Genomic DNA, 13,943 nt, shown 5'->3' on the forward strand with positions numbered 1-13,943 from the left:
TCTTCCTTTTCTTTTACTTCAACAAGCAAAGGGACATATTTTGGAAAATATTTACACAACATATCCATAGAGGCTTTTGTTTAGTGCATCTTTTCTTCTTCAGCTTGCCTAAGTCAAAGAAAGGGATAAGAAACTGGAACATAGCTTTCCAGTCTGCATTTGGTGGAGCACGCATAGCAGGATTCGTTTAACTGAGAGGTTAAAGGGTTTGTATTACAGATGGACATGAACCCTGGTTTGGGGGTTCATGATGCTTCATTAGCATGGCACCACAGGTGCCACACATTCGCTCCCCCTGTGCTGGCTCCCCCCACTCACCAACTGGCACATGCTGCTTTTCTCCTGCTCTTTGTGTGATCATTCAGTTGCAGCAGGAGCATGGATTGTCCTTCTCCACCTCCTCCAGCAGCTGCCCTCTCAAGGGCAGCACTGCAGAAATCCCTGCCCTGCTTCCTCATCTGGGTGGGCAGTTTCTGGAGGAGGTGGAAAAGAAAATTCTGTTTTCTTGCTGCAATTGGATGATTGTGTGAAGAGAAGGAGAAAAACAGCATGCACTGGGGGGGGGTGAATGAGGAAACTAGCAGATGCGGGGGAAGTGAATGTGTGGCATCTGTAGTGACACACCGACGAAAAAGCATGAACCTCCATACTGAGGTTCGTGCCCATCTTTAGTCTGTACATTTCTCCACTGTATGCGTTGTATCTACTCATGCCTTTGCTTCAAGTTTTCATTAAGTCCAAAACAGGCCTTCAAAACACTTTGGCACAGAGGGACTATAGCCATATCCAAGCAGTTCTCACATCTGTCTTCTCCCATTAACCATAATACACGTCACATGCTTATCTTATGCAGTTTATGCAGCTTATCTTATGCAGTTCAGCACCAGGGTAGACTGGAGGCGTGGGGGTGGGGAGTAGCCATTGTATATAAAAACACTCTAGAGGTTGTTAGGCACTCTGCGGTGGTGACACAAGGTCTTGAGGCCCTTCACGTGTCAATTGGGGCCAAGGATGTTACTGGGATCTTGCTGGGTTACTGCGCTCTCTGCAACCCAACCATTTCCTTATCGGAGTTGGCGGACTTAATCTCCGTGGCACTGTTGGAATCCTCAAGGCTTTTGGTGTTGGGTGATTTCAACATCCATGCAGAGACAATGGTTTCCAGTCTGGCTCTTGAGTTCTTGGAAACCATGGCTTCCTTCGACATGTCCCAACATGTCAACTGCCCCACCCACGTGGGTGGCCACACCTTAGACCTGGTGTTCTCCCCCGAGTGGAAAGAGTGTGGTCTGATGGTGACTGACCTTGTGTTGGTCCCCTTGTTATGGTCGGATCATCACATAATTAAATGCAACCTCTCAGTGGCTCCCCCTTCCTGCAGGGAGCAAGGACCTATTTTAATGGTCCGCCCTCAAAGATTACTGGATCCTATAGGATTCCAGGATTCCATGAGAGGGATTCCAGATGACCTGACTGGCACTTCTGTCGAGGCTCTGGTTGATGACTGGCTTGCCGCCGCTACCAGGGCTGTTGACATGATCACTCCTAAACACCATCTCTGTTGCAGAGCTCATCCAGCTCCCTGGTTTAACCAGCAGCTTCGACCTATGAAGCAGAACAGGAGAAGTCTAGAGTGCAATGGGAGATGGAACCCAATGGAATATAATCGGAAAGCTGTCAGTATTGTGACTAACCATTACCTTACTAAGGTGAGGGCTGCTAGTCGAGCTCACTTTGCTGTCCGGATAAGCGAAGCTTTAAATCAGCAAGCAAAACTTTTCTGTATAGTCCGCGATCTATCCAGAATTGGTCTAAGTGATAGGCCTCCTACTAGTATCTAACCTGACCAATTTGTGGCATTTTTAAAATCTAAAGTGGAAGCCATCCACCAGGAGCTCTCTCCTTTTCTGAACACAGTAGATTAAGCAGAGAGGTCCAGCACTCTGCCTTGTTTGATGAAACTTGATCTCTTTTAGCCTGTAATGCCAGATATGGTGGACAAGGTGCTTGACTGCTGTCATGTCACCACCTCCTCACTTGACCCTTGCCCGGCCTGGCTAATGAAAGCAGCCAAGCCTACAACAACTGAATGGGCCACTTCAATAATTAATGGGTCTCTCCAGGAGGGCAAGGTTCCCCTTGCCATCAAGGAGAAATTCATTAGGCCCATTGGGAAGAAACAAAATTTGGCAGCAGATGATATTGGCAATTATAGGCCCATCGCCAATGTTTCTTTCCTTAGTAAAGTGGTAGTGTGGTGGCTGACCAGCTTCAGGCCCTTCTGGATGAAACCAACACCCTGGATCCATTTCAATCTGGCTTCAGGCCACGCCATGGTATGGAAACAGCATTGGTTGCCCTCTTTGATGACCTCCTAAGGGAGGCCGGCAGGGGCAAAATGTCTCTGTTGGTCCTCCTTGATATCTCAACCACCTTCGGTACTGTCAACCACACTATCCTCCTGGGGAGGCTCTCTGAGCTGGGAATTGGTGGTCTGGCATTAGCCTGGCTCCGATCCTTCTTGGAAGACCACCACCAGCTTGGGGACAGTGTATTGGCTCTGTGGAATCTCAATTGTGGGGTTCCACAGGGCTTGATTATCTCCCCAATGCTGTTTGATATCTACATGAAGCTGCTGGGTCAGGTCATCAGGGGGTGTGGGGCTTCATGTCATCAGTACACTGATGACACCCAGCTCTACATCTCCTTTTTTCCTACAACAATGGATACCGTTCTGTCCCTCCATCACTGTCTGGATGCCGTACTGGGATGGATGCAGGCGAATGGTCTGAAACTGAACCCAGACAAGACAAAGGTCCTGAGGGTGGGTGGCCCAGACATTGGTGGTTTGGGAAACTCCCTCACTTTGGGGTGTGTGTGTGACTCTCACCGCGAAGACTGAGGTTCACAGCTTGGGGGTACATCTTTATCCGGTGCTTACCATTGAAACTCAGTTAGCACCTGTGGTCTGCACCGCCTACTTCCATTTTTGGTGGATCACCCAGCTGCGTCCCTATCTTGATGTCGGGGCCCTCACCACTCGGGCCCATGCACTTGTAGTCTTGAGATTAGACTACTGTAATGCACTCTACGTGGGGCTACCTTTGAGATTGATGCAGAAGCTTCAAATGGTGCAGAATGCAGCGACCAGACTTCTTACTGGGGTGAGAAGGCTGCCACTCTGGCAGCCTTGCATTGGCTACCTGTTTGTTTCTGCATTGATTTCAAAGTATTAATGATGATATATAAAGCCCTAAATGGTTTAGGACTTCAATATCTGGTAGAATGCCTTCTCCCACCTAGATCTATCCATATCACTTGCTCTAGCCAGGAGGGGCAGCTGAGGGTCCTAACACTGAGTCAGGCCCAAAGAACAAGAAAGCGGGCCTTCTCGGCAGTGGCCCCTCGGCTTTGGAACAATCTACTCCCAGAAATTTGTCTGGCTCCCTTGCTGGGCATTTTTAAGAGCCAACTTAAGACCTGTCTCTTCAGACAGGCCTCTCCTCCTGTTAATACCGAACTTATTTTGCTATCCTCTAATGTAGTAATGTTGTTATTTTATTTTATTTTAATACCATTGTTAGCCACCCAGAGTAGACTTTGATCTAAATGGGCAGTATATACATTAAATTCATCATCATCATCATCATCATCATCATCTGGAATCCTCTTTTGTTGTTTAGTCATTAAGTCGTGGCCGACTCTTTGTAACCCCATGGACCAGAGCACACCAGGCCCTCCTGTCTTCCACTGCCTCCCGGAGTTTGGTCAAAGTCATGTTGGTCACTTCGATGACACTGTCCAACCATCTCAACCATCTCAAAGGGCAGCTTGAATGTTGACAACAGAAATGGCAGTAGACAAGATGGTCTACAGCAGAGGACTGCAACCCCTGGTCTGCATCCCAGTGCCAGTCCATGGCCTCAGCCAGACTGGGCCATAGAGAGAGAACTCCCCCCATTCCCCCACACAGCCCATTTGCGCTTGAACGTGAGCGAGCACACGCCCATATGAACACTGCACCACCCTTTGCACCTGTGCACAAGCACACATGCATCCACACAAGTGCTGCACCATCCTTTGCACATGTGCACGTGAGCAAGCGATAGAGTGAGAGCGCTCCTTCGCACATGTGCATGCGCACAGGGGGGTGCCCCGCCTTCACCAGCCAGTCCGCAGGGCTAAAAATGCTGAGGACCGCTGGTCTACAAGATACCCTCTTCTGCTCAATGCCATTCACACTTGTTGAAAAACCGCCCTGGCAATGCTTTGTGTTTGAGTGGGAAGTGGTGAACTGATGACAAAAGGAGTCAGTTTCTGCAATTTTCCCTTGTGTGGTGTCACTTTGTGAATGGTAGTGGTGCTGGGGCAGTCCTTTTCAACACCTTGACTATTAGCCTCTGGAGTGTCTCAGGGTTCCATGATTCCCCACACTATTTCACATATACATGAAAAACTGGAAAGAAGCTGTCCAGAATTTTGTGGTCTGATACTGGTGCTGGTGGTCTGGTGCTGATGGCACCTAACTCCATCTGCTTTTTAAGATCCTCCAGGAAGCCCTTTTTTCACTCTCTCAGGCCCCCATGTGTGGTCACCCAGCCTCCCCAGCCCCTGCCAATTTCACCATAGAATCTGCAGTACAGTACTCTCGTAAACAGTTGAAGCGCTACTAATAAAAACATCAGTTATTATGTGCTTTCTGTTTCATCAATGTAAACATTCAGTGTGAAAAACAGCAGTGTTCTTGCATGAACACCAAATCAATTGAGTCAGATATTTTGATTCCACCTCCAAAAATCCCCACCCAACACAGCCAATAGTAGACAATTACAGTCGTGCCCCGCTTCACGATTACCCCGCATTACGACGAATCTGCTTCATTATGACATTTTTGCGATAGCTTTTGCTCCCCACTGTGTTTAGGGATGGATTCCTCGCTATACAGGCACTGAAAATGGCTGCCATATGGAGGATCTTCGTTGGATGGTTTTTAGCCCATTGGAACACATAGAATGGTTTTCAATGCATTTCAATGGGCTTTTTATTTTCGCTTTACGACGTTTTCACTTAACAGCGATTTTCCTGGAGCGGATTATCGCCGTTAAGCGAGGCACCACTGTAAGGTATTATAACTCCAATACACACGGAGAGTCAAAAGCCTCCCACTCCTGAACTAACTAATAAGTATAACATTAATCTTTGTCCCAGTGACACGGCCATGAAATATCTCATAACTTCTTGACATACATCACTTCTAAGGATATTTCAAGTCACATGATCCCTGGGAAGAATTAGTTGATGGTTAAGCCAAAGAAAGATGAATGGTATCTGCTTATGGATATTCTTGAGAAACACAAAATGTATGATTCTTTGAATGTGTTTTTTAACAAAACTGGCAACCTCTGTGGGGCTGGGAAATCTTGTTTCCTATCCACCTCCAGTGTTTGGTGGGCTGCACCACAGCCTCTCAATTTTTCACATCTCCCAGAAATCTTAGGAGAACCATTTGCCATTTAAATGCAACTCATGCACCCTGGCTAGTCAGAAATTGGAAAATGACAGGCTGTTCACTTCAGATTTCTTTTCTTTTTTTAAAAAGGCTAACTCTGCATTAAATGAGGCCTGAAGACAAAATTACCATTGGTTATGCTGGCTAGGGCTTCTGGGAGTTGTAGTGCAAGAACATCTGGAGTCCTGAGTTGGGAAAACGTTGGTGTAGATGGAAGACATTGCATCGCAGGATCTACACTTAAGCAGATGCAAAACTAGTCGAAAGGACAAGGAACAGGAGAAAAGAATAGAACATAGTTTTTAAAGGATGGAAATTGAAACCTTCCATGTGCTGTCTTTGTATTTTTATGAAAGGGAGAAAATAAAAGGCTTATGCCACTCAAAAGGCAGCAGGCCTTTTAAAAGGGATCAGTGAAAATGGATCTTCCCACATGTACCTCTTATTGATCTTTTGATACAGGCATAGCTGAAGTTCAAAGCTTCTGAGACCCTCAACAGGCTATATGGTGCTTTGAAGTTTCAGAAATGCAGATGCTTGATCTTATTCAGTGAATGCTCACAGGTGTTCATTGAGATTGCAGTGGGAAAGGCTGTTAAAATTATTGCAAAGAACACTTCATTTCAAATACAGTGCTTTTCAAAGCCACCAAATGAAGTTGCTATGATTATTAGTTTGCACACCATCAACAGTGCCCCATGATATTCTGATTAGCAAGCTAACTAAGTGTGCGCTAGACAGAACAACTATCAGGTGGGTACACAGGTAATTACAGAATCATGCTCAAAAAATGCTTCTCAAATTTGAAGAATTTCCCTGGAAAACAGAAACAAAATTCAAAAAGATCTTGATAAGCTTAAACACTGGGTTGAAAATAACAGAATGAAATTTAAGAGGAATAAGTGCAAAGTTCTGAAACTAGGAAAAAGAAAACAAAGTCACAAGATGAGGAACATTTGGCTCAGTAATACTATATGCAAGCAAGATCTTGAAATTGTACATCATAAGCTGAATATGAGCCAACAGTATGATACAGCTGCAAAAAAAGGCACATGCTATTTTAGCCTACATTAACAGAAGCATAGTCTCCAAATCCCATGAAGTACTAGTTTGTCTCTCTTTGGTACTAGCTAGGCCTCACTGGAAAACTCAACAGTGGCCAGAGGACTGGAAAAGATCAGTCTACATCCCAATCCCAAAGAAGGGCAGTGCCAAAGAATGCTCTAACTACCGTACAATTGCACTCATTTCACACGCTAGCAAGGTTATGCTCTAAATCCTACCAGGTAGGCTTCAGCAGTATGTGGACCAAGAACTCCCAGAAGTACAAGATGGATTTTGAAAGGGCAGAGGAACTAGAGACCAAATTATTAACATGCGCTGGATTATGGAGAAAGCCAGAGAGTTCCAGAAAAACATCTACTTCTGCTTCATTGACTATGCAAAAGCCTTTGACTGTGTGGACCACAGCAAACTATGGCAAGTCCTTAAAGAAATGGGAGTGCCTGGCTACCTTATCTATCTCCTGAGAAACCTATATGTGGGACAGGAAGCAACAGATAGAACTGGATAGGGAACAACTGATTGGTTCAAAATTGGGAAAGGAGTACGACAAGGCTGTATATTGTTCCCCAGCTTATTCAACTTATATGCAGAATACATCATGCGGAAGGCTGAACTGGAGGAATCCCAAGCCAGAATTAAGATTGCCGGAAGAAATATCAACAACCTCCGATATGCAGATGACACCACTCTGATGGCAGAAAGTGAGACGGAATTAAAGAACCTTGTAATGAGGGTGAAAGAGGAGAGTGTAAAAAACGGTCTGAAGCTCAACATCAAAAAAACTAAGATCATGGCCACTGGTCCTATCACCTCCTGGGAAATAGAAGGGGAAGATATGGAGGCAGTACTTTCTTGGGCTCCATGATCACTGCAGATGGAGACAGCAGCCACGAAATTAAAAGACGCCTGCTTCTTGGGAGGAAAGCGATGACAAACCTTGACAGCATCCTAAAAAGCAGAGACATCACCTTGCCAACAAAAGTCCGAATAGTCAAAGCTATGGTTTTTCTTGTAGTGGTGAATGGAAGGGAGAGATGGACCACAAAGAAGGCTGACTGCTGAAGAATTGATGCTCCTTATACAGCCTCCTTATACCTCACAAAGGGGCTATTACGTCACACACAATCACTCTTCAGTACCACTGCCACCAACCATTCCCTCAAATGAAGCTTCAGGCCAAAGTATGATTTCAAAATAAAAATAAGATTTATTGAATACAAACAAAAGGAATGGTAAATCACTTGTATGTAAATAATAAGTCAATCACTATAATAATATAACTGTCACACTCACACACTCACAGACTCTCACTATATAGCACAGTATCACCAAGCCCTAACCATTCCTATCTCTAAAACCCTATCAGACGCTATCACCAAACCCTATCTAACTCTCTCACACCATTTACTCCCCTTATATACAACAGCTCCACCCCTTAAGTCCCACCCTCCATCACGCCATTGGTAGATGACACACAGCTTCAGCAGTGACGGGCAGGTGATGTCATAGCTGTCTGTAACAGTGAATGGAAGGGAGAGCTGGACCACAAAGAAGGCTGACTGCCGAAGAATTGATGCTTTTGAATTGTGATGCTGGAGGAGATTCTTGAGAGTCCCCTGGACTGCAAAGAGAACAAACCTGTCCATTTTGAAGGAAATCAACCATGGAAGGACAGATCCTGAAGCTGAGGCTCCAATACTTTGGCCATCTCATGAGAAGAGAAGACTCCTTGGACAAGACCTTGATGTTGGGAAAGTGTGAAGGCAGGAGGAGAAGTGGACGACAGAGGACGAGATGGCTGGACAGTATCTACGAAGCTACCAGAATGAATTTGACTCAACTCCGGGAGGCGGTGGAAGATAGGAGAGCCTGGCATGCTCTGGTCCATGGGGTCACGAAGAGTCGGGCACGACTAAACGACTAAACGAAACAAAACGAAGGCCTCGTTGAGAATGTGGTGTCCCATTCTGGACACTGCACTTTAAGAAGTATGCTGACAAACTGGGACAAGTTCAGAAGAGGGCACAGAGAATCATCAGGGGACAGGACACCAAGCCCTAGGAGAAAAGGTTGAAATCACTCAGCATGTTTATCCTTGAGAAAAAAAAGACTGACGGAAGAAAGGATAGCACTCTTCAAATGCTTGAAAGATTGTCATTCAGAGAAAAGACAGAATCCTTTCTCAATCATCCCTGAGTGCAGGACATGTAATAATAGGCTCAAGTTACAGGAAGTTAGATTTCTGAAGTTTTCTCATACCTGAGGTATTTCACTATGAATAAAGATGGGATATAACATTAGAACTAAATAATAAAAGAAGTACATCTGCATGGCAAATTACACTGTTAAATACCCAAGAGACTCTGTCTTGTGTGCTTACAACCTAAAAAAGGATAGCTAACACTAAGAAGAAAGGTCTAGCCATCCTGAGAAGAAAGTTCTATGCATCTTTCAGGAGAGCAAGGTAGGTGTTCCAAGATCAAACCAGGCATATGCTTAGCTTGTATTTAGAATTGATATTCTCTCAAGACATCAAAGAAGTATATTTGTCATAGTACATGGTTTTTCTTTACCTCCATATCTTGCATTCCTGGATCCTTTGTCATTGCAAGGTAACCCCAGCTAAACCCAGGTTCAGTCTGCAAGTCTGATTGCTCAGGCTCATGTTTTATTAGAAAACGTGCGTCGTGGAAAGAGAAAAACAGATTCCAGAGAACATGCATTTCTGTTATTGTCCAGCTTTACTGTCAGAAATAATGATAGTTCTGCAGTCATTTCTGGGACAGTACTCTATAAATACTGGGGGGGGGGGGGGTTCCAACAAAATACCAGATTACCTACACGCTGTTAATATAGATAGAGATGGATGTTGTGCAGAAAGAATTTGTCCCCAGCAATAAGAAAAATAACTGCTTCTCATGCATATTGGCCTCACTTGCCCAGCTATCTCATCATTGCACTGCCTATGTGCCACTCCCTAGGGAAGGTTCAAGAGTACTCTTGGATCTTGTTCTTTGCATCCAGCCTGACTTTTCAGCCCCAGCCCACTGAGTCCATAAAATACACCAGTTGTCCTGGAAGAGAGAAATTGCGGTTGGAGATGTGAGAAAACAGGTATTTTTACAGAAGGGTAAAGAAGCTTCTTCTGCAAATTGCTCCGTGATGGCTCTCGAAAAAGAAATGGATTTTCTTTCTAACAAGGGAGCATTAAAATGATTGGATTTGAATATGCATAATAGGGAGATACTTCATGTCACTTTCCTAATACACTCTCAGGAATGAAAAGGTGGTAGAGGAAGAGAAGAATGCAATAGGCGGGCAAGAAGCAGGTCAGCAGGAAGAAGGTAGGAACCAGGACCATGAGAGGACAAGGTTTCAAGACATGAGGCTTGACTTGACAATTTTCTGTATCTGGTTCTGGGCCAGAGAAAAGAGCCTCTAATGTATTAGGTGCCTCATCTAGGCTGAGACGTACAAGTACAGTTATATAGAGAGATCCAGCACTGGAGGCATTCAAGAGAAATTAGACAACCATCTGTCAGATCTGCTTTGACTTTGACTCCTGCACGGAGCAGGGAGTGGGACTTGATGACCTTATAGGCCCCTTCCAGCTTCTTATTCTACAATTCTTTCCAGGGAGTTATATGGAATTGTATAACGAAATAATATGTTTTGTTCTAAAACCATGGGTTCTCAATCCAGGGGCTGTGACCCTCAAGGAGGTTGCAAAGTGTTTTCTGGGGGGTCATTGAAGTTATTTTAGACTGTAACAATAGAAAAGCCACAGCCCTCAGTCACAGCAGGGATCAGCCAGAGGCGGCAGCAACGATTCTCCATCAGGCGTGGTTCCCTCCTCCATGGGAGCAGGAGCAGCAAAGTAGCAAGATGACATGGCAGGAGTGGTGGCTGCCCACCAAAGAAGGAAGAGGCAAAGCCTTGCAAGAGGCAACCGGGCTGAACTTTGTTGTGACTTGTTGTGCATGATGGCAGAGATGGAGCAGAGAATGCTGGAATCATCAGACTTCTCCTGGTGCAGCAAGGAAATGTGTGCACACTTAAAAGAGAGAGAACCAAGCTCAAATTTGCATTTTAAAAAAATCTACAAAGCTGTTTGTTCCAAGAGATATCGTTATGGCAAGATCTGCTCCGCTTATATAAAACGGGTGAATTTGAAATGACTTCTACCAACTGTATGATGCAAAAGCTAATTCAAATCAGTCCAGGCCTTCTTGCTTCCAAAACAGCTTTCCCCCCTCTGTTGCTGGAGGGCTTCTACTTTTTCAAGCCAGAACAATTCAAATGGGCTTTTCCTTGTGTGGTTTAGTTCTAATACATTCTTGTAAAAATGGGCTGTGGGTCTTTAGAGGATGTTTCAGTGATGTCGGCAATTGGGGCATGATGTTCAGGATCAAGTGAGATAGGCAAAAGCAAGCCACTGTGATTTTAATCTGAGGGACCAAGTGCTAGTCCTGAATCCTGTCAGTTCATGTGGGAAGACTCTTTTGTTGTGAAACAAAAGGTTAGTTTTGTTTATTACTTAACTGACAGGCCTGAAAGTGCTATTAAACATATTTTATTTGTACGATCAACAGATCAGATGTGAATAACACGGAACAACTGCATAAGAACGAACAGAATCAATAGAACCATAATATACATTATGTATGGCAGACTCTTAGGGAGACAAATCCCATAAATAATTGTTAGAAGCATAACCCCTAACCCTAACCCCACCCCCACTGCATACATATTCATATATGCATACATACACATATATATCTGGAGGATTAAGGCACCGTTTCTCGCCTGCAGACTAGTGCTGCTGCACAGAAGCTGGCCACTTTAAGCGTTACTGATGGACACTGGTCTGCCAGCAGATAACATGTATAGTATTCATCATCTCTTCCAAGGATGCTTTGCAAAACTGGATGAATAAAAGTGTCATGGAAACCAGTGTAAAAGGAGCAATACAACAGAACATGGCCAACCATCTCCACCACACAGCCTCACAAGGACATATGCACTCTTCATAAGGAATGTGTATCTGCCTTCCAGCAGGACTGAAGGAAGTACATTAAACTTTGCTATCGTAAAAGCTTTTCTGTACAGTGGTGCCCGCATAGCGCCGATAATCCGTGCAGACAAAATCGTTGCTATACGGATTCGTCGCTATGCGAAATAAAAAAAGCCCATAGGAATGCATTAAAACCCGCTTAATGCGTTCCTATGGGCAAAAAAACTCACTGTTATGCGAAAATCCTCCATACGGCTGCCATTTTCGCTGCCCGGTAAGCGAGGAATCGGCGCGAAAACACAGAGGGCAGCCATTTTTTTTACCCGCCATCCATTTTGGAACCGCTGATCAGTTGTTAGAAAAACATCGCTATGCGGAAATCAGGAAGCGAAACATCTTCCCGATCATTGCAAAGTGATTTTTTCCTATTTAAATCGTTGCAATGCGATCGCTTTTGCGATCGCAAAACCTTAATCACTATGCAGATTCGTCGTTAAACAGGCCATTCGTTAAGTGAGGCACCACTGTATTTTGGAAGGGTCAGAGTATTCAGATAGCTTGCACGTAAAAAATGCCTGACCATAATCTCTAAAGCCAGGATGGACCGTAGCTATGCTGACATGGTGTTGCAGATCCTTGTCTGTGATGTACTGGTGTGGTTCCTGTTTTGCTTTTTTATAACCCATTAACAAAAGAGCACTTCTGGAGAGGCCCAAATTATTTAATTTCTCATCCATAGATCTTTTCCATCTGGACTGAAACTCTATCAACATCTGGCCTGTTTCTAATCATAAAAGTACCTTTAGCATACAACTAAGAATAGTTCTCAGAAATTTCATTTGAGTGGACTCTATTGCAGTAAAATTTCTATATCTACACTATTGTGCACCATATAACATCTGTGCTAACAGCTTGGCATTGAAGACCTGTATGGCTGATGGTATATGCTGACCTCCTTTTGCAAAGAAAAAATGCATGAGTGACTTAATACTTCTCTGAGCATTTGCAATAGCATTGGATAATTCAGCCTTCCAAGATCCTGAGGACTGAAAGATCACACCCAGACATTTGACTTGCTCAATTAGGCGATCATTTATTTGCCATTTATGTGTGATCCGTTTCCTGGTAAACACTAAAACGTTTGATTTATCATAATTAATTACTAATTACTCCTCAGTTTTACAATAGTTGCCCAGGGCTCTTAATAACTGCCGTAAGCCAACACAGGTTAGTGAGAGAAGTACAACATCATCTGCGTATAAGAGAGTAGATAGGGGTCTGTCTACTAGATTGGGGAAATGGAAGTTGGTTCCAGATAAATTCCTAACCAAGGGATTAATATAGATGTTGAACAAAGTGGGAGCCAATACACAGTGTTGTTTGACATCAGCATATGTGGGGATGGCCTTGGTGAGGTGACCTGCCCTGTTACATCTCAACCTTCAACCTGGTTTTTGCATAGAGGCAGCGAATCAGGAGCAGCAGCCACCTATCAATGTTGGTTGTCTCCAACTTCTGCCAAAGCCTGCCTCGTGGGATCATATCAAATGCGGACTTGAAATCAATAAAGGCTGTATATAGTGCTCCTTTGGTCTTAAATGAAGATTTATCCACTAGATGTTGTAAAACTATACCATGATCACCTGTAGAGTGTCCTGATCTGAATCCTGCTTGCTCATCATCTAGAACAGCCTTGTCCAACCTGCGGCCCGAGGGCTGCATGCAGCTCAGGTCAGCTCGTAATGTGGCCCAGTGCAATTTTTTATTTTTTAAAAAATTCCAAAGTTTCAAGTTACACTGTCGGTGCTTGCGGCCGGAATGTGGCTGGGGCACCTCACAGCAGTAGAGGGGGAGAGAGGGAAGGAAGGAGTGGGAGGGAGGGGACAGAGGGGCTGCGTGACTGCATTGTGCGGTCCCCATCAATAGGTGAACCCCCTCCCGGCCCCATAAAGCCGCCAGAGTTGAAGCTGGCAGCCTCTGCTATCTGAGATCGCAGCTGCCGGTAAGCGCACTTGGAGCAGGGCTGCAGAGGATGGCTAGGGCTGCCCCCCCATGCGGCCCAAACCAAATGTATGTGCGGCCCAACCCAATTTTTCATCTTCTAATGAAAGGTTGGACACCCCTGATCTAGAAGATTTTCCTCTACCATCCAACTATGTAATTTCTCAAGAAGATGGTGGGCATCAATTTACTGATAACATTTAGCAAACTGATTGGCCTATAATTTTCAGGGTCAGCTCTTTCCCTTTTTTATAAATTGGAATGATAATAGCAAGTCCCCAGTCCTCTGATATGCATGCAAGTTGGTCAATGCAGGTAAATGGTGTTGCTAATACTGGGACCCACCAATTAATA

Source organism: Pogona vitticeps, chromosome 2 (assembly GCF_051106095.1).
Source record: "Pogona vitticeps strain Pit_001003342236 chromosome 2, PviZW2.1, whole genome shotgun sequence".
Classification (NCBI taxonomy): Eukaryota; Metazoa; Chordata; class Lepidosauria; order Squamata; family Agamidae; genus Pogona; species Pogona vitticeps.